The following is a 22,806-nucleotide window of genomic DNA, read 5'->3' on the forward strand; positions in this document are numbered from 1 at the left end:
TGGTTTCAATCAACATAATAGGGTTTCAAACAAGTCTGATGTACTATGGTTTCTTTATTCCTTATTTCTCTTAATTTGAGAAACCCACAAAAGCCCCTTAAACTTGATTCACTACTGTAGGGGTAAAATATGTTTTAGTTGAATCAATGGTCTATTTCTGATGGATAAAATAATACCTACTTGGGCCATTCTGTCTACATAGCACAAGGGAAATTATGTGAGCAGAGAAATGGAACTCAAATATGAACTACATTAGGCAAAAGATAATTTAAATATTCTTAGTATCCAATACTTAATCTCTAATTAATATAACCTGGGATATATTATTATATCTAAAATAAGTGAACTCTAAGAATTTTGCATATATTCCAAACTTGATTACTTTTTATAATCTTCTATAAGAGTTGTTACATAGAACAGGTTGCTTCTGGGTTCTTATTCTCATTCTGCATATAACAAATAGTGTACCAATAAAATTCTAGGTTTTTTGAATATCCCTAAGAACAACTGCCACAGTTTTGTTCATTCAATGTCAAAAAAACCCCCAAAACAATAAATAAAGCAGGTTTGTAGATTGAGGACAGAAACTGCCTAACAGGTATCTTTCTATAGATACTTTTTATCCAAAGTTAATAAACTGAAAACTGGGTGAATCACACACCAGTGCAGAGGTTAGTGAACCAGTCAGCCTTGTCCTCTCTCTAGAAGGGAGAAAAATGGACTTGTCAGAATAAATTTTTTGAATAGATTCCACTTTTCTGTCTTTCATTTTTTAATTTCTCTGTTTATTCTGTATTTTTGTTGGGAACAAAGACACTAACCCTTATTTTCATAGAATTTAAGTTACATACCACAATTTAGTTCGGGGAACACAAAGCAACTTTTGTAATATATTTACTATGTGCTAAGAACTATGTTAAGCGCTGAAGATGCAAAAATTAATAAGAGATAGCCTATCTTCAAGGTGACCACTGTCCCTAAAACTAGATAATTTTAACACAACGTGTTGACAATTATAAGGTTCTGGTTACTGCACCCAGAAGTTATATTCATTTTCAGAGATTTAAGAAATATTTGAAAAGTTTCTAGAACCACCCACAATTTCATCCCCACTCACAAAATCTCTGGGAGGGAGACAAAGTCTGTATCACAACAATTGAACAGAGCAGAAAATTGAAGCTTAGAAACTCTGTGATTTCCTCTCTTCCTTTCCATGGCCAGGACTCCTGAGAGCTGTTCATACCTATCCTTTCTTGCCTCCTGTTCACCTTCAAAGCCAATGCAACCTGAGTTATGTGTCCAGAACTTTACCAACTTCTCTTACTAAGAATCCTCCCCTTCTCTTTGTTACTAAATTAGTATTCACCTCTCAGTCCTTGTCTGCCTTATTGTTTGCAATATTCCACTATCCTGACTGCTCTATCTTCTCCAGGTTTTTGTAGCTTAACACTCTCTTTATTTTTCCTTCAACTCGTCATATTTTCTCACTCTTTTCACTTATTTATTTTTTGTCTTGTTCATTTTCTTCCTGTCTTTAAAATCAATTTACAAGGGACTTCTCCTATCCTCTTATCTTCTAATCAATTGATTAATCCAATTAATATGATTGGTTGATTTAATAAATTGTCATTGTTTGGGGAATTATTAATATTTAAGGGATGAATTGAATAACTGTAATATCTGCCTAGATGTTTCTCCTGAGACTGAGATTGGGTCTTACCATTTACATATAAATAAAAAAATATAAAGAGAGATAAACGAGTCTATGACTTCCCAGAGTTTTTCACGTAGACACTCATTAATAGAATTCATTCAGATGAGGGAATATAGGATGGGGAGTAGGTGTGTACATAGGGATTATATACGAAGTTTAATTTTGGGCATGCTAAGTATGAAGGGCTAGAAGGGCATCTTCATGTTGATGACTAAACTGTGCAGAAAATATTAATATATGGAAGGGAGATAGTAGATTTGAGAGTACTTAATAAATAGTTGGTAAATGAAGCATGGAGATTAGTAACTCAAAAAGCACATAGTTTATTCTACTAAGTGAAGTATCCCAAGAATGGAAAAATAAACACCACATGTACTCACCAGCAAATTGGTTTCACTGATCAGCACCTAAATGCACATATAGGAATAATATTTATCAGGCATTAGGCAGATGGGAGCGGGGAGGAGGAGAAGGGTATATACATATATAATGAGTGTAATGCATACCATCTGGGGGATGGACATGCTTGAAGCTCTAACCTGAGGAGGGATGAGGGACAAAGGCAACATATGTTACCTGAACATTTGTACTCTCATAATATGCAGAAAAAAATAAAAATAAAAATAAAAAAATTTAAAAAGAACATAGTCTGAGAAAAGAAGAGACAATATGTAGAGAAACAGACTTGAAATATGATTATGAGATTAGTTTGAGATGTGTCCATGACTTCCAAATGTAGATGTCTAGGAGCACAATTATTTTTACACTGTGCTCCTCAGATTCCAAGAGTTCCTCAGCGATCAGTGTGAGGGCTCAGGAAAGGCAACAGGAGCAGAGCTTTGAGATTTGGAATTTTGGACTCCAACTCACTGATTCAATCAAAGAAGCTCCAGCATTGTGAGAATTTCATTCATCCACTTATTGCTGGCATAATTGCTTGAAAACTGACAAAGCGCATAACTATTTGGCTGAAAAAACTGAGGCTAAAGAGAATGTAAGTCATTTGATCAAATGTACACAGCTTATAAGTGGCCAAGAATAATCTTGGGTGTTTCTCCCAAATGCTTACTTTTCATCAGCATCTTACGCTGTCTTCTCCACTTGGCTTGCATTCACAACATCTTTCAGTTTTAGGCTTTGCTTTTGATCCTCACTCATACTTATTTAATTAACACTATCTTCATCTGTCTCTAAGATTACAGAAACAATTTTTTTTCTAAACTTGCTTAAGATCACTCCACTCTGCCCTCTACTCAATTCATTTTATAAATGAAGTCATCTTTCTGAAAGGCAAATATGATTATATCAGTCAATGGTTTAAAACCCCTCGTAACTCTCAATTGTCTCCAAAATAAAGGACAAGCACATAACTTACAAAAACTTTTACTTTACATTTTCATTTCATATAAGTCATTCCATTCACTAAATATTTGTGTTCTTATTATATCCCAAGAATTTTTCAATGATACATAAACCTTCATTCAGTTTAACATGTGGTAGAGGAGACAGATATTTTAAAATGTAATATTCAAATTATTTCATGACTATAAATTGTGATAACTTTTTTAAAAGAAAATAAGATGATTAAGAATAAGGGTCCAATTAGACTGGATTTTAAGAAAATGTTTTTTTCTTTGGAGTATCATTTAATTTGAGACACATGGGGTGATTAGGAGTTAGCCAAAGATTCAAGAGAAGACATTTCTGGCAGAAGACACTGCATTTGAAGGTCCTACAACTGAAAAGAGATTGATGGCTTTAGGGAAAAGAGAGAAGGCTAATGTGATTGGATCCCAGTAAATAAAGGAGTGAAGGGTGAAAGTTAATATGAGGCAAATAAAACTACTCATTATGGTTTCTGAAACAAGACATCCTCTCTCTTTCTTTCTCTCTCTCTCTCTCTCTTTCTCTCTCTCTAATTTCTCTCTATCTCCTCTTGTCCTTTGTACTTGCTATTTCCTATGTCTTACCATAGATATTCTCTTTCTACACATTATTTTTATCACTTTTCCATAATTAACCTCTCTTCATTCTCTAAAAAGCATAATAGAGTAGATGAGTATTAGTGAATGTGAAAAGCATATTAGTCAAAACGGACTGAATGCTGTAACAAAAAAAAACTCCAAAATTTCAATGGTTAACACAATAAAGTCTATACTCCCCATTACAAAAATCCAAAATATCTGTCCCTGAATAGGCAGTCTTGTGAGGGACTCTCCCTTTGTGTTGACGCACAGACTTGACTCATTCCAAACTGTGACTCCAGCACCTGCTAGAAACTTAGGGCCATTCAGGTTCAGTCAATGTATGGGAAGAGAGAGAGTAGAGGAGCACATGGGAAGTTTTCTATGGCTCTGACTTGGAAGTGACATGCATAGGTATAATTTCATCCCAACTATAAGGGAGGCTATGAAAAAGAAAAAGCAATGGGCATAGTAAATGACTAACCACTTTCTGCCACATTTCTCTCTTTCAGCCACCAAATACCATCTTAAACTTTTTCTCACATAAAGAATTCAATCAGTCCCTTCCTAAGACAGACAATGTTGATTCTGTCAATTCCCATCTAGTCACTGTTTCCAGCTCAAAGTTCAGGATCTCTGAGAAAGATGTTTTCAGCACCATCAAGTCTAAATGTGTCTCCTCTCAATTCTTCAATCCATGAAGAACCAAAAATGTCTATTTGTTTTCAACCCAACTTTAAGCAAACACAGGATAGCTGTCTTCTTAAGAATAAAAAGAATAAAAAACGTGTGTAGTTATTGAATTATAGCAAAAATGAAATCCTGTCAGAATGACAGGCAGGAAGAATGGAAGGAAGGCAGAAAGGAAGAAGGAAAGAGGGAACTTAGAACAACATTTATAGTATTAGAGATTAAACATCTTAAAAATAATAATGAAATTTTTTCATGTCAGACACTAGGCTAAAAACTGTACATTTTACTCTTTAAATACTCACAGTAACCATGTGATTTTTTCATTATCATTACCCCCAATTTACTGATAAAGAAACTTAAGTTCAGAAAGGCTAAGTAACTTGCTTCGGTTCACACAGATAATAATTTGCTTGGGTTTGATTTCAAGATTGTCTGAATCAAGAATTAAAAGTCTTAACCATTATAACACACTATCTTTTGAATCTTAATTTACATAGCTAAAAGGCAATTTGATTTATCATTTATTACAGATTATATTTCAGTGGAAAATTCACTAAAAATTCAGAATATTCCTAAGGACAGTAAGTACTATTATATACAGATTTATATTTTAAGGGTTTTGAAAGTATCTACAAATTGAATAATGACTAAGCACAAAATCATTTAACTTTAAACCTTATAATTTATGTAATCTTAACATATTTGAGAAATAATTTCAGATTCTCAAATCTTTAATAGCACAGATAACATTAGGCATCAGGGCCATTACTATAAAATCATTATGAAAATCAGAACTAGGAAATGCCTAATTTTAAAGGTTTATTTTCTTTAGAAATTGCTTATGATGAATAAATTCATCATAGTTCACCTCAAATTTACCTAATCCAAATAAAGACATTGTTCTTGTTCTATAATTTCTCCACAAGAATATGAATGGGTTTTATGACTCAATGTAATCCTTGTATAGAAATAAAAAAAGTTTTCTAATCTTAAAATGATAATTTAAGCAATACAGTGGAACAGATGGATGTACTCCTTCGTTTAGTAGAACACTATCTTCTCTAAAGATGGAAATGGACTGCTTAAAATGACTTTCTGCCATGTATCTTTCCAAAAGAACATTTACATAGGAAAGATGTTTTTGATAGTAGTTGCATTTTTGAAATGAAATAAAAAAGGATCCTTTAAATTTTCCATTTTCAGAAAGCCTTATGCTCACTGTTTTGTAACACTTATTCAATAGAATATATTCTTTTTCACTAAGCAAAGACTTTTGTTCTACTGAACTTACAGAGATAACTGAAAAACAGTACAGCTCTGCTATCACACATATATTTATTTTTTAAAATAATTCACACTGTTACAATAATAATTCTTATCAATATATACTTTCTTTGTAATGCATTTATGAAAATGACTAACAGCTTTTTCTTGAACTTTGAATTTGTGATTTTAAAAAGGCAAATACAGCAATTAAGAGCCCATAAGAAATCCCTCATCAAATTAGAATCAACTGGCAAATTTGGACCGTAGCTAATTAACTGTGCTGTTAAGAATTTTGCTAAGAAATGAACTCAATTTAAACTTTAATTAATTAAATTAAATATATTCTAAAATCTGATAGCTCAAAACCCATTAATTTCAGTTTAGCTGGTTCAATCCAGCCAAGTCTTGTCTTCTGACCTGATATAACTCTCACCGCAAGCAGTTAACATTCTAGAATACAAGGGCTATGCACTAAAACGTGTCAGATACCATTTACTTGGCCTAATAAAATTATATGTAGTACTGTTATAACTCAAACATAAATAAAAGGAAAAAACAAATTAGTCGTTTTGTTTCTAAAGTAGTGACGTTAAATTGACATAGAGAAAAATGTCTCTACTTTCTCAAACAGAGAATTGTTTCTCTTGTAAGTGTTCACTAAACCAGTCCCTGTAGCGATTTTTACTGTGATATATTTCTGAGAATTGTTTCTTCATTTATGTTCCATATTTCTGCTCTGCATACATAGTTTCTTCTCTGGCACTTTCCTCCCCATATACATTTTAAAGTCTTGCCACTGTACAAAAAAAAAAAAAAGAAGAAGAAGAAGAAGAAAAGGAATTAAAACATTATTTTTATTCCATTTTTTCAAACATGTTTTTTGTTATTATGTGAAAGATTTTAAGTTCAAGGGATCTATTGCACAACAGGCTGACTATAGTTACTAGCAATGTCTGTATTCTTAAAGTTTGCTAAGAGAAGATTTTGAGTGTTCTCACCACAAAAATAAAAATGTGAAGTAATTATATTTGAAAACATCATACTGTACATGACAAATATATGTATATATTTTTTCTATTAAAAATAAGTTAATTATTTTTTAAAAAGTTCAGAAGGAAGACAATATTTATAAAATGGCAAAGACCAAATTTTTTTAATGAGAAATTTTGAGGGAGATAAAGGCAATGCTTGCCTGATTAGTAGAAAGTTTAAGCAATTATGTTTACGTAACTTTTGTAGGAACAAAGGACTACAGGTAATATGAACTGGGAGAATGGTTACTTTACAAATACCTCAAAATAACTATTATTGCTAGGGTAAAAATAAACCACTGTTTTTCTAAGACAGTCCCTATTTATACTTGTTGTCCTGGTGTACTAATTAAATATTGACAGTACCTTGGTTAGGACATAAAATTCTATAATCATTTGATTACAAGATTCCTTTTGTAAGGCATGGGTGCCAATATTTAGAGTTTTAGAGTTAATGAAGGTCAAATATTGTGAGTTAGAAGAAAACTGGAGTCATTATAGCATTTCCAGAAATGCAGAAATGGAATGGAATAGAATGAGAAGCTCCTGAAAATCAAAAGGAGTTGGATTTAAAATGTATTTATAGTTATTGAGAAGATCTTTCACTGAACTAAGTGTAGGTTTGCATAACATGTCTACAGGAAGAACTGGCAAGCCTCATTAATCTAGCATAGGCATCTGAAAAAGAAAAGTGAACAAAACCTAGTTCATTGATGTTCAATTTTATCTCATTTTTTCCATTTCTCTTTTTGTTTATCTTTCATATAGTATAAAATGTAATAGTCCATTAGTACTCTATAGATTTTAAATAAATAAGTATGTTGGCAACATGATCACAAAATCTATACTGATGGGTTAGGAAAACAAATTGGTTTTGACAACACTCATTTAACATATGCTGAATGTTTATTAGGCAATGATAATACTTTGAAGACTAAAAGAACAGAATTTTTTATAGTCTGAAATTTAAATATACAACAACAGTGCCTAAAACATTTTTACCATTTTATATTAGCATAATTAATAAAATTATATAAAAATGAGACTAGTGTCATGTATACAATTTTTTTATCGGTATTTGTTTCTGGTGCTGCACCTAATATTCTTAGTTAAAAGTCAGCTAAACAAAGTTTTCTATGCAAGAAAATTCAAATTTTCTTCACATGATTTAGCAAAAGACTAAAATTAGAAAAGGGAAAAGAGTAATCACCACTTAGGATAACATTAAATTAAGTGTTTAAAAATCATTCTGGAAACAACTAAAATTATTTAAAAGACCATTTATATGCAATATTACATCAGCACATGCAACATTGTGGTTCAGTTGTATTATATAAGGCTTTAACATGATAGATTTTTTAAAAATTAACTATGCAGAAAGAATTATAACATTAATTTTAAAAGACTCCAAATCCCTGGCCATCTTGAAATTTAAGTCAGATTATATAAGACACATAATGCATTTTCTAAGATAACTTTCAGGATTATTATTCTTCACTCATGGAAATAAATGTTGAAACTAGAGTATTCATGTATATTTAATTTCTGGTTATCTTAATAAGGAGAAACTCCAGATTTGCAGCATTTTGTTCATGGCAATTACTCAGAATGTAAAATTTCTATTTTCACTTACAATGGAATATGAAGTGTAACTCTCCAACATGTTTACACCAGATACGGTTTTTTATTCTAATCGGTCAGACTAAAGAAAGGTCTTTTCACATCAGCAGAAAACTAGCACATAAAAGTGAAACTGTAAGTGCTTAATAACTCATTCTCTATTGCCGATTTCATACCAAATACTGAAAACAAAGCAAATAAATCACATGAACCAAATTTAAGAACCCATAATTTAGTGCCTACTACCATAGGATGAGTTTATATAGTTGCAATTTTAAGCCTAAGTATAGTTTCATAGTCTATGTAGGAACTCTTTTGAGAAAGTGACAAAGCTCCAAGTTAAGGACCTATATGAAGAGTGAGGTTAATAAGTCAAATTCCTTGCGGTATCATGTGTTACTAATGCAGTTTTCATAAAAGTCTTCAACTTTCCATTTTAAAGGCTGAAGAAAAGAGTCTTTGAATTTTTTTCTTTAATGGAAATTGAAAAAAATACTCTACATTATTTATAACTATTTTAAACCTACTTTACCTGTATTTCCATAGTCTAAACAGATTTAAAAAAAAAAGATCACCACTTTGCCTCAAAAAGCATAAACTCATGTACATTTTTTAAATTATTGTAATGAAATATATCATTATTACTCAAAATGTCATTACTATAATTAGTTAAAGTAGAAAGACCATTAGCATAATTAATGTTATATGGTGCTACTATAAGTAAGACATTTTAATAATAAAGATATTTACTGCTGAATGATAATAATCATACCATGTGGAATGATCATTTGTGCTGTACTTATTTGTGCTTTGCTATGACCAAGGATTACAAATGTAAAATGATCTTATCATGTATTAAAAGCATAAGTTGGATAATGAACCTGAAGTCTATGATGTTTAAATTAAGGTAAATATCCACAGACAAATTAATAGACCCTCATTTTCTGGATTCTAGGACATAGAATATCTTCAATTTTAGAATGTTGTATCCTACAAAACTGAATTTCATATATGAAGGAGAAATAGACTTTTCTAGACAAGCAAACACTGAGGGGATTTGTCAAGACCGGACTTGCCCCACAGGCAACACTCAGAAGTATACTATACACAGATCAGTACAATAGACACCCACCAATGTAAAACTACCCAAAGCTAATGCACAAAGTTCATATAAAACAATAGCACAAAAGGATAAACAAAGCAATAAGTTATTACCCAACATGATAAACAAACAAATTCCCACATATCACACATATCAATCAAAATGAATGGTCTGAATGTTCAACTAAAGAGACATACACTGAGCAGATGAAAAAATACAATCCAAATATTTCTCATCTCCAGGAAATATATCCAACACAAAAGAACACATACAGACTGAAGGTGAAGGGATGGAAAAAATATTCCATGTTAACAGAAACCAAAAGAAAGTAAGTCCAACCATTCTCATATCAGATAAAATTGACAATGGTAAAGAAATATAAAGATAGTCATTATATAATGGTAAAGGGAGCAATTCAATGAGAAGACATAACAATCCTAAAACTTTATGCACCTAACACAGGAGCACTGAGATTCGTAAAGTAAATTCTCCTAGATCTAAGCAAAGAGATAAAAGACAGCGCCATAATTGCCGGAGACTTCAAAACACCCCATTAACAGAGCTGGACAGATCATCCAAGCAGTAAATAAATAAAGAAACATTGGACATAAATAGGACTGTATAACAAATGGGCCAAACACATATTTACAGAAAATTTTACTCCCAAACTACTGAATATACATTCTTCTCTTTAGCTCATGGAATATTTTCCAAGATTGATTATATCTTAGACCAAAAAACATATCTCAAAAAATTCAAAAAAATAAAAATTATACTATGTATCTTCTCAGACAACAATGTAATAAAACTAGAAATCAATTCCAAGAGGACCACTCAATTCTACAGAAAACAATGGAAATTAAACAACCTGCTGCTGAATGATTCTTGCGTCAATGATAAAATTTAGATGAAAATAAAATATTTCTCAAAGTGAATGGCAAAGAGGACATGAGCTATCTAAATGTTTGGATTCAGCAAAAGCAGTCCTAAGGGGAAAATTCATAGCCATGAATGCCTACATCAAGAAGACAGAAAGATCACAAATTAACAAGCCAATGACACATATCATGGCACTACAAAAGGAAGACCAAACCAAACCCAAAACTAGCACAAGAAAATAAATAACTAAGATCAGAGAAGAACTAAATGAAATGGAAAAGAAAAAAAAACAAAAAAACAATAAAAATGATCAATGAACTAAAAAGTTGGTTATCTGAAAAAATAAACAAAATTAATAGACCTCTTGCTAGATTAACCAGAAAGAAAAAAAAGGAACCAAATAAACTAAATGAGAAATAAAAAGCAGATATTACAACTGATACCCCAGAAACACAAAATATCATCTATAAATACAAGAAAATCTCTACACACATAAATCAGAAAATTTAGAGGAAATGAACAAATACCTGGAAACACACAACCTCCCAAGACTCAATCAGGAAGAAAGAGAACTCCTGAACTGGCCAATAATGAGGAGCAGGATTGAAACAGTAATAAAAAATCTTCCCACATAAAGAAAGCCCCAGATCAGGTAGAAAGAAATAATTCTATGCTTCATATAAAACCAGAAAAGACTCTGTTTAGCAAAAGCAATCTTAAGTAAAAAAACAAATTGGGAGGCATCAATTTACCAGACTTCAAGCTATACTACAAGGGTATAGTAACTAAAATAGCATGGTACTGTCACAAGAACAGAGACATAGAGCAATGGAACAGAATTGAGAACCCAGATATAAAACCATCCTCATAGCCATCTAATCTTTGACAAAGCAGACAAAAACATATACTGGAGAAAAGAATCCTTATTCAATAAATTGTGCTGGGAATACTGGATTGCCACATGTAGAAGACTAAAACCAGATTCACACCTTTCACCTCTCAGAAAAATCAACTCATGGTGGATAACAGACTTAAACCTAAGGCATGAACCTATAAGAATTCTAGAAAAAATATAGGAAAAACTCTTATATACATTGGTCTAGGGAAAGAATTTATGAAGAAGACTGCAAAGGCAATCACAAAAATAAATAAATGGGACCTGATCAAATTAAAAATCTTCTGCATAGCCAAGGAAACTATCACGAGAGTCAACAGACAACCTACATACAGAATGGGAGCAAATATTTGCATGTTAGACATTCCACAAAGGGCTGATAACTAGAATTCATATAGAACTCAGGAAAATCAGCAAGAAAAAATCAAACACCCCTATCAAAAAGTGGGCAAAGAACATGAAAAGAAACTTTTCAAAAGAAGATAGACTAATGGCCAACAAACATGTAAAACAAAATGCTCAACATCTCTAATCATCAGTAAAATGCAAATCAAAACCACAATGAGATATCACTTATCTCCAGTGAAAATGGCCTTTAACAACAAGTTCCCCAAACAATAAATGTTGGAGTGAATGCAGAGAGATAGGAACACTCCTATGCTGCTGATGGGACTACAAACTAGTACAACTTCCGTGGAAAGTAATATGAAGATACCTCAAAGATTTACAAATAGAATTACCATTTGATCCAGCAATCCCATTACTGGGCATCTACTCAAAAGAACAAAAGACATTGTATAAAGAAAAAACTTTACTAGAATGTTTATAGCAGCACAATTCACAATTGCAAAGATGTGGAAACAACCCAAGTGCCCATCAATCATGAGTGGATTAATAAAATGTGGTATACCATGAGTTGTGGTATACCAGAACTCCATGTATACCATGCAGTTCCACTCTGCCACAAAAAATGATGGTGATATAGTACTTCTTATATTATTCGGGATAGAGGTGGAACCCATTCTACTAAGTGAAGTATCCCAATAATGGAAAAACAAGCACCACATGTACTCACCATCAAACTGGTATTAACTGATCAACACTTAAATGCACATATAGTAATAACATTCATCAGGTGTCAGGCGGATGGGAAGGGAGGGGTATATACACACCTAATGGGGTGCAGTGGGCACCGTCTGGGAGATGGACACACTTGAATCTCTGACTCAGGTGGGACAAGGGCAATATTCGCAACCTAAACATTTGTACCCCTGTAATATGCTGAAATAAAAAAATAAAAAATAAAGAAATAAAATAAAATAAAAACATATATCAGCAATGAAAGCGAAACCAGAAAGAAACCAAGAGAAAATAAACATAACTGACAAGGTTTTAATATTAATAGAAAATGAAAAAGTCAAATTTTAAAATTTATAAGAAATGAAGAAAAAGGGAAAATATTTGAGTGAAATTAATAAATATTGAAAATGGGCAAATAATATCCAACAACAGTGGATGTAATTTTCTGAATAATAAAATCAGAGCAAGAGAAAAGATCAAATAATAACATTAGAATTCATTAAAAGATCTCTCAAACCACAAATAATATTAACACATATTGAAATAAAGTGTTTTATACAGTTGCAAACAGAGATGTTGGAATTAAGAAATTCAATAAATGAAATAAAAAATATAATTGAGAACATCTGTAATGGACTAGATCAAGCAGAAAAAAATAATTTCTAATTGTGAAGAGAAATCTGAAATAACTCGGTAAGATTAATAAAAAGAATAAAAAATAGGCTGGGCGCGGTGGCTCACACCTGTAATTCTAGCACTCTGGGAGGCTAAGGCAGGCAGATTGCTCAAGGTCAGGAGTTCAAAACCAGCCTGAGCAAGAGTGAGACCCTGTCTCTACTAAAAGTAGAAAGAAATTAATTGGCCAACTAATATATGTAGAAAAAATTAGCTGGGCATGGTGGCACATGCCTGTAGTCTCAGCTACTCAGGAGGCTGAGGCAGAAGGATTGCTTGAGCCCAGGAGTTTGAGGTTGCTGAGAGTGAGGCTGATGCCATGGCACTCACTTTAGCTTGGGCAACAAAGTAAGACTCTGTCTCAAAAAAAAAAAAAAGGAATAAAAAATTAAAAAATGAAGAAATTCTATATGGCATATAGGGCACCATTAAGCAAACAAACTCTCATATGGGAGTTACAGAAGGAAAAAAAATGGGAATAAAACATAGAAAATATATTTGAGAAAATAATAGCTGAAAATTTCCCAAGTCATGGGAGAGATATGGACATCCAGATGCAGGAAGCTTGAATAACCTTAAATAGATAGAACACAAAAACATCCTCTCTTGTCGCGCCCGCCTCGCCAGCAAGGAAGACGCGGCAACCGGAGTTCTTCTGACCGTGCTTTATTGGGGGATCCCTTAGGTTACATTTTGCGGAAGACCCAGAAAAGGGGAAAGGCAGTTTCTTATATACACTGCAAAGCAGGAAACTCATATCATTGGTTACATTCGACACACAGGCGCAGAACTTGTTTACCAGCGGGAGAAGCAAGGGCGAGGCACCGGATATCAGCGCCATATTTTAATGGCGTTGTCACCGCGCCCCACACTCTCTGAGGCAAATTAAAATCAAATTGTCAAAAGTCAAAGAAAAGGAGAAATTTTAAAAACAGCAAAGGAAAATTGTCAAGTCACATATAAGGAAATCCTCTTTAGAATAACAATAGATTGTTAGCACAAATTTTACAGGCCAGAAGAGAATGGGATGATATATTCAAATTGGTGAAAGAAAACAACTGGAAGTCAAGAATACTATACTCAGAAAAGCTGTCCTTCAAGAATGAAGAAGAAGTAAACTCTTTCAAAAATATGAAAAACTAAGGAAATTCATCACCACTAGACTGGTCTTACTAGAAATACATCAGAGAGTTCTACATCTGAATGTGAAAGTATCATATCTATCACCATGAAAACACAAAATAGTGTAAAACTTGCTGGGAAAGCAAATACACAAATGAGGAGAAAAGAGTCAACAGTTATCACTACAGAAAACCCTCAAACTACAAAGATAAACAATAAGAGAGTAAGAACAGAAAAAATTATATATAAAACAACAGAAAACAAAGGCTTCAGTTTTGAAAGACACAAAGATGAGAGCTTATTTGACATCCTGGGACTAGAATCAGCCTAAGTTCATTCACTTATAAATCTTATAGTGCTTAGCTAGGAAAGCTCACAACTTGGAACAGATGAATAGAGCAACTGCACATGGCCTCCCCATGTGTTCTCATAGCTCACCACGGTGGTCTCAAGATAGTTAGACTTCTTAGTGGTTAGTGGCTCAGGATTCCAAAACCAAGTGTTTCAGTGAACATGCCAATGCATCACTTTGTATCTTGGCTTTAGAAGCCATATAGCATCATTTCTACCACATTCTTTTGTTTATAAGCAAATTACAAACCCACTGACATTCAATGGAAAAAGACATAGACCCCACTTATTGATGGTAGGAACATAAAGGACGTATCGTAAATGAACATGTGAGATGGTAAATATTGTCGTAGCCATTGTTGGAAAATACAACCTGCCACAAGAAAATCACAGACATTATGTGTCTCCTAATGAAAGAGGTACATACCACCACAGATAAATCCACACACTGTATTTACCAAAATTGAACAAATTCTGTGCAATCAATATCATATTTCAATGAACTGGAAACATATAAAACATCAGACAGCAACAGAATTAAATTATAAATCAATAATGAAAAGGAAAATAGAAAATTACCAAACATTTGGAAGTTAAGTAACATGCTGTTAAATAAACTAGAAATCAATTCCAAGAGAAACACTCAATTCTACACAGTCATGGAAGTTAAACAATCTTCTACTGAATGATCCTTGAATCACTGAAGAAATTCAGATGAATATCAAAAGATTGCTGAAACTGAATAACAAATTGGACACAAGCTTTCAAAATCTATGGGATACACAAAAGCAGTCCAAAGGGGAAAGCCTATATCAAAAAGACAGAAATATCACAAATTAACAACATAGTGTCACATCTCAAGGAACTAAAAAATAAGAACAAATCAAACCAATGTCAGCAGAAGAAAAGAAATAACAAAGCTCATGCTTGAAGCTCTGACTCGAGGGGGGAGGGGGGCAAGGGCAATACATGTAACCTTAACATTTGTACCCCCATAATATGCTGAAATAAAGAAATATATAACAAAGCTCAGAATAGAAGTAACTGAAATGGAAACTAAAAAAAAAAAAAACAAAACAAAAAAACAATACAAAGGATCAGTAAAACAAAAAGTTGGTTCTTTGAAAGAATAAACAAAATCAATATTCTATAGCCAGATTAATCAGAAAAAGAACAGAAAGGACTCAAATGACCTCAATCAGAAATGAAAAAAGAGACATTATAACTGACGCTGCAGAGAAACAAAATACCATCCATCAATAGTATGAAAACCTCTACACAAACAAAATAGAAACTTAGAAGAAATGAACAAATGTAAAACTTCTCAACAAAATACTAGCAAACCAAATTCAATAGTATATCAAATAGATACTTTACCATTATGAATTGGGTTTCATCCCAGGGATACAAGAGTGATTTAACATACAGAAATCAATAAATGTGATTCACCACATAAACAGAAACAAAAACACAGATCTAATGATCATCTTAATAGATGTAGAAAAAGTATTTGACAAGACCCGGCACCCTTTCATGATAAAAACCTTCAATGAACTAGGCATAGAAGGAACATACCTCAAAATTATGAAGGCCATATATGACAAATCCACAGCCAACACCATACTGAATGGGGAAAAGTTGAAAACATCCCCTCGAAGTACTGGAACAATACAAGGGTGTCCACTGCCACCACAACTGTTCAACATAAAATTGGAAGTCCTAGCCAGAGCAATGAGGCAAGAGAAAGAAAGAGCATACAAATTGGGAAAGAGGAGCTCAAACTATACCTGTTTGTTGATGATATAATCTTATATCTAGAAAACCCTAAAGTCTCCAGCAAAAGACTCTTGGAATTGGTAAATAAATTCAGCAAAGTTTCATATTACAAAATCAATGGACACAAATCAGTAGCATTTCTATATACTATCAGTCAAGCTAAGAGTCAAATCAAAGACTCAGTACTATTAACAACAGCTACAAAGAATATAAAATACCTAAGAATATATTTAACCAAAAAAAGTGAAAGATCTCTACAAGGAGAACTGCAAAACACTGATGGAAAAAAAATTGCAGATGACACAAACAAATAGTAAAACATCCCTTGCTCATGGATTAGTAGAATTGATATCATTAAAATGTCCAAACTGCGCAAAGTGATTTATCTGGTACAGATACACAGTGGATTACTGTTTACTGATAAAAAAAAATAAAGAAATTATGTTATTTGTTATAACATGGATGAATTTGGAGGACATTATAATAAGTGAAATAAGCCAGGCATAGAAAGACAAATACCACATGTTCTCACTTATAAATGAAATCTTAAAAGTTGAAATCATAGAAATAAAGAATATAGTGATTGTGACTAGAGGCTGAGTGAGTGAGGAATTTGGAAGGTATTGGTCAAATGGTACAAAATTTTAGTTAGATAGGAGGAATAATTTTAAGATATATATTATGCAATATGGTGAATATAGTTAATAATAATGAACTGTATTTTGGAGATTGCTAAGAAGTAGATTTTAATTGTTCTCACTGCAAAAAATAAATATGAGGTAATACATGTGTTAATTAGCTCTATTGAGCCAATCCACTATAATAGATTTTTTGAACAAAATTATTCATTATATCCTCTTAGGATATTTATTTATTTACTTATTTATTCAATACATACAGTCATATCATCAGAAACTAAGAAAGAGTGGGCGTGAGAAGGGTTTGTGGAATATACGCTGGATATGTACTCAAAGGGAAAGAAGTCAAATCATCACATTATACACAATTAATATGTACAATTTTTATTTGATAATTAAAATTAAAAAACACATTCATTATATTGTTGCCTCCATGCTCGTAAAATAACTGATTCATTTCTTCACGTCCAAAGATAATTGGTAAAGTTAGTACATAAATAAAAAAACAAGTAAAGTCATGTACCACCTAATGATATTCCTGTCAATTACATACTGCATATATAATGGTGATCTCATCAGATTATAATGCCATATTTTTACTGTACATTTTCTATGTTTAAATACACAGATACTCATCATGTGTTACAACTGCCTACAGTATGCAGCACAGTAACATGCTACACAGGCTCATAGCCTAGGAGCATAAGGCTGTATCATATAGCCTAGGTGGGTAGTAGGCTATCCCCTCTAGGTCTGTGTATATACACTCTATGATCTTTGCACAATAATAAAATCACCTAACAAATCACTTATCAGAAGATATTCACTTTGTTAAAAAATGTATACACAGTTTATATATACACAGATATATGACTATATCTATTAAATAAATAAATAAATATCCTGAGGATATGATGAATAATTTTGTCCAAAAAAATCCACTATTTAGATGAAATGGAAATATTTCTTAACAAACTTATAAAAATAGAAGTAGAAAAGAAAAATTAATAGTATTATATGACTTTTTAAAAAGATAAATCATAATGAAAAATTTTCCAAAGAATATTTTTTTCCTGTTCAAATTCATAAAATTTCACCAATATTAAAGAAAAACACATAAATTTTTTTTCTGGAGAAGAGGAAAAAAAATACATATATATATATAACCTTCTCAATCCTTTTTTTTTTTTGAGGACCTCAGATTTTATGTAGTAAAGTTTGGTAGGATAATTTGAGAATATCAAATGTGATTCAACATCCATCATGCAAAAATCCTGAACAAAATATTGGTAAATTGAACCTAGTGATGTATGAAAAGTTTGTTTTAACATTCATATTATTGACTATATTAAAAAGAAAAAAGGAGAAAGGAAACACAATTTTATCAGTAGACTATGAAGAAGTGTTTAATAAAATTTAAGATTCATTTATGATACACATCACTTTCTGAATGTATAATAAGACATTGGTGAGATAAATGGTTTCAAAAAAAGCTAGAGCAGAATTATAATTAATCAACTACTTTTTATGTAAGTTTGGTAATGAGATAAGTATGGTCACCATTGCACTAGGAGTTTTATCCAGTGTAATAAGGCAAGAAAAAGAAATAAAAATTATAAACATTGGAATTAAAAATAAATAAATTTAAAAAATAAAAGTCATTTAAATATCATATGATTATATGCAAAGAATACCTGAATGCATCCTCAGATAAATTATTGGAATTAATAAGTAAAATTAGCTATTTATAGATTGCTCTATAGAAGTCAATGTATAAAAATCAATTTTATTACTACTTACTAGTAACAAACAAGAATAATATTAAGGCAAAAACAATGTTACTTATATTAGCATCAATATCCTTCAAATAATAAGAAATAAATTTAACAAAAGATATTTAACTTCCACAGAGAAAATGAACAAATTAAAGACCTAAAGAAACGGATAGATCTATTATATCTTTAGATTGGAAGTCTCAATATTAAGATGTCGATTTTCATCAAATTCTGTTTTAAATTCAATGCAATTTCAACATAATTCAGCAGATTACTTTATATATTGGTAAATTAAATTTTATAATGTATGTGGAAATGCAAAGGACCTAGAATCCAGAATAGAAAGGCAATCTTAAAAATAACTAAACTGTAGGATTTATACCACCAGTTATAAAATTTATTTTAAAACTATAGCAATTTATACAGTTGGATATGAGTACAAAGGAAAAGAAATATTTCAATGTCAAAGAACATAGATTTGAGAACAGACACACCATATACACTAACCAGATTTATGACAAAGGACCCTCTTTAATTCAGTGGGGGAAGTGATTATTTTTTTCAATAAATTGTGGTGGGTCAATTAAATATCCATATGGAAAAAATGGGCCCTGACCCTACATCACATCATACACAGAAATTAATTCCAGATGGATCATATCATAGAAATAAATATAAAATCTAAAGCAATATAACTTAAAGAGGAAAACATACAAGAATATTTTCATGAATTTAATATAAGCATTAAGTAGTATACTATATCACTAACAATAGAAGAAATATCTAACATGTTTACTTCACAAAAATTTAGAAATATTTATTAAATATATGTTAAGAGGAGAAAAACAAGCCACAGAATTAGTGTATGCATTTGTAATATATATATACCTAACAAAAGATTCATTCTGGACTGTGTAAAATTTTTACAAATAAGAAAAAGACATAAAAACTAATAAAATTAGGGATAAAATATTGAAAAGGCATGTTACAAAAAAGGATATACAAGTGCTAATAAGCATATGAAAAGATACTTTAAAATATTAGTTGTCAGTAAAACAGGAAGAACAACCATAATGTAATATTACTACAAACTTAGCATAGTGACAACCAGAAATTGTCAAGGATGTTCAACAATTGAAATTCTCATAAATTTCTGGTAAGAGTATAGATTGGTAACTCACTTAGAAAAATGACAGAGAGAGTTATCTACTATAGCTAAACATGTCCTTATTTTATGATCTACTAATTTCATCCTTAGATAAAATCTAAAAAAATGATTGCATATGTCCATTTCATAAATTTTTTGCACATGTCCATTTCATAAAATTTTTACTCTTAATAACAAGAAACTGGAAATAATTCAAATGTGCATCAAGAGTACAGTGGATAAATAGGTTTTGGAAATTATATGAATTGTATTCCATCTCTTCTTCATTGCTCTTGAGTATCCTATTTGTATAGTGGGGGAACTATCAGCTATGTGCAGAACATACATAGATATACTATTTAAGAAAAGAGGACCCCCTAGACTCAAAAGAGTGAACTAATAAGTATGATGTTCAAAATCATAAATCTATAGTGATGGTCATCAGAATTATGTTCTTTGGAGAAGGGATATGGTGGTCTTCTGGAATGTTGGAACAATTCTATATCTTGATCTTGGTAGTAGTTACTATCTTTCTCTCTCTCTTCCTCTCTCTCTCTATATATATATATATATAATCTCCAGTGAAAAATCCAATGAGCTGAGTACTTTGAATTAGTTCACCCTTTTGCATATTACAAGTGTGCATGCTACAAAAAGTGTTAAAAGTGTTCCCAAGAAAAGATATATTAGAATGCTCAAAGGAACCTTAAATGTTTATCAACAGAAATATAGACAAATATATTGTTGCATATTTTTAAATGTACCATACATTTAAAATTTAATAATGAGAGTTATGTATGCCTAAAAACATAATTGTAGACCCCAAGGATACAAGGTTAAAAGGTGAAGAAGTATATTTGCACTATTATACTACTTGTGATATCATTTATATAAAAGTTAGAACCATGCAATACAGAATTACAGAGTTCTATAATAAAAGTATAAAGCAATAAGTGGTAACAGGATCAAATCTGTGTTTTAGAAAGCTATTTTGTAGAAATTTAGAAAATGGATTGTATAAGAGAGATTATAAAATGAGAACTAGGGAAGAGGTATTAAGAGGCTGTTCTACTAGAAAAAATTTATGAGAAGGAGATTAATATGAACTATTCAATAGGAATAGAAAGAAAGTAAAGGTTCATAAAATATTTCAGCCACAGATCTGTTAATCTATTTGAAATGGTAGACAAGGAAAGAGGCAATGTATATTTATGAAATATATACGCTTTATATGCCCAGTGCCATGCCAGGTGTTTTACATATGCTATGCCATTTAATCCTGGCAATAGACTTGTGTGATACACATATTTATTTCTATTTTACAAATGAAAAAAAAAAATGAGACTCTCACAGGTTATTTAATTTGCCCAAGGTCAAATGGCAAGGAAATGGAGATGCCCTATTTGAAGCCAGGTGTGTTTCATTCAAAGGTCATGCTCTTTTCATTTGAGAATGAGTCCTAATACATCACATAGTATTTGAATGTTTTGCCTTGGTGCATGGTGATGCCATTAACTGAAATGGGGAATTTAGGAAAGTAGCATGTTCTATAGAGAAGGGAGGACTTGGTTTTTTGACATGTTTTAACTTTGCTAACATAATGTCTTGTAAGAAGCTAAAAATAATGTTCTAGAACTGCTCTGTCCAATTTGGTGGTCCCTGGTCATATATAGTTATTTAAATTTATATTAATTAAAATTAAAAATTCAGCTTCTCCATTACAGAAGCCACATTTCAAACACTTCACTAGTCACATGTGAAGAATGGCTGGCACATTGGACATCAGATATATACAAGATTTGTGCCATCCTCATAGGTGTATCAAATAGTGCTGGTCCAGAGCTTAGATTTAGCAATCACAATTAACATTAGAACAACATGTATTATTATGAATAATAATAATATCTAGCATATATTATTTATAAGTTCCTGACACTCTACAATAACTTTGTATAGATTATCTTATTTGATCCTCATCATAACCCAACATAATTATTGTCTCTATTTAACATTTGAGTACTTTCAGGTTCAAAAAACAATTTGCTCTAACTTATACAGTACTAAATAACAACCTCAGCATTAAAACAAAGGGTGTCTGGTATCAAGCCTTAGCCACCTTAAGGCGGTGAGTACAATGAAGGAATGTGAAGAATGTGAAAGATACATAAGGTCATACCAACTTTCAGGAAAAGCATTTAGGAATAAGCACCTATGTGGTAGATATAAATAAATAACTAAAAGAAAATATGCAAATAAAGCCAAGGGAAAAGCTCATTTTCATTGAGGAAACGTTGACCTCAAAGTCAAATGTTGTACAGAAATTAAGTATCCAAGCAGGTTCTGGATGGAGAATGAGTTGTTGGATTTGGTATTCAAGGGATCTCTACTGACTTTAAAAGGAGTCATTCAGTAGACCCCTAAGCCAGCTGGTGGGAATATAGTTTACACCTTCAAGAAGTTTGCCATGAAGTAGGTAGTGACTAAAAAAGTAAAAGGCAGGTTGGAAGACAGGCTTTTTTTTTGTATGCATGAAAATCATCGAAAATTGTTGTAGTTGGAAGGATGAGAAGTTAGCGAAAAATGAGAAGATTAACTATTTAAGAGGGAGGTGATAATTAATGGTGCAGGGTCTTGAGGAAAGTAGAATAGGCAACAATAGAGCAGTGGGGTTTAGAACAGACTAAACCCATCTTCCTGTGAGGGGATGATAGACGAAAATATGGGTATGCTTAGAAAGAAAAGGTTTTGCTTTTTATGAGTGTTATTTTCACAGAATGTCTCTTTATGGGAAGGTTAGCAACTGTCTCTCCATTCTATAATCTTCTCTTTGAAGTCTTCCCTGTCGTCTCTCAAGACTACATTTACGTACCTTCTTGTTGCCTCTGTGACACCCAAATGCATCCAGTGATAACAGTAGTTCTCCAGTGACTCTCACAATGCCCCGAATTAATATTATTTTAGTAAAGGAATGAACGGATTTTAGTGAGTATAGAATGAACTTTAGCATTATTGCTACCTCCTTGAGGTAAAGCAGATAAAGAAGAACTCCCTTGCTCTCTGCCACACCCTATTTCTTAA

This window comes from Microcebus murinus, chromosome 7, assembly GCF_040939455.1.
Source record: "Microcebus murinus isolate Inina chromosome 7, M.murinus_Inina_mat1.0, whole genome shotgun sequence".
In the NCBI taxonomy this organism is placed as follows: domain Eukaryota; kingdom Metazoa; phylum Chordata; class Mammalia; order Primates; family Cheirogaleidae; genus Microcebus; species Microcebus murinus.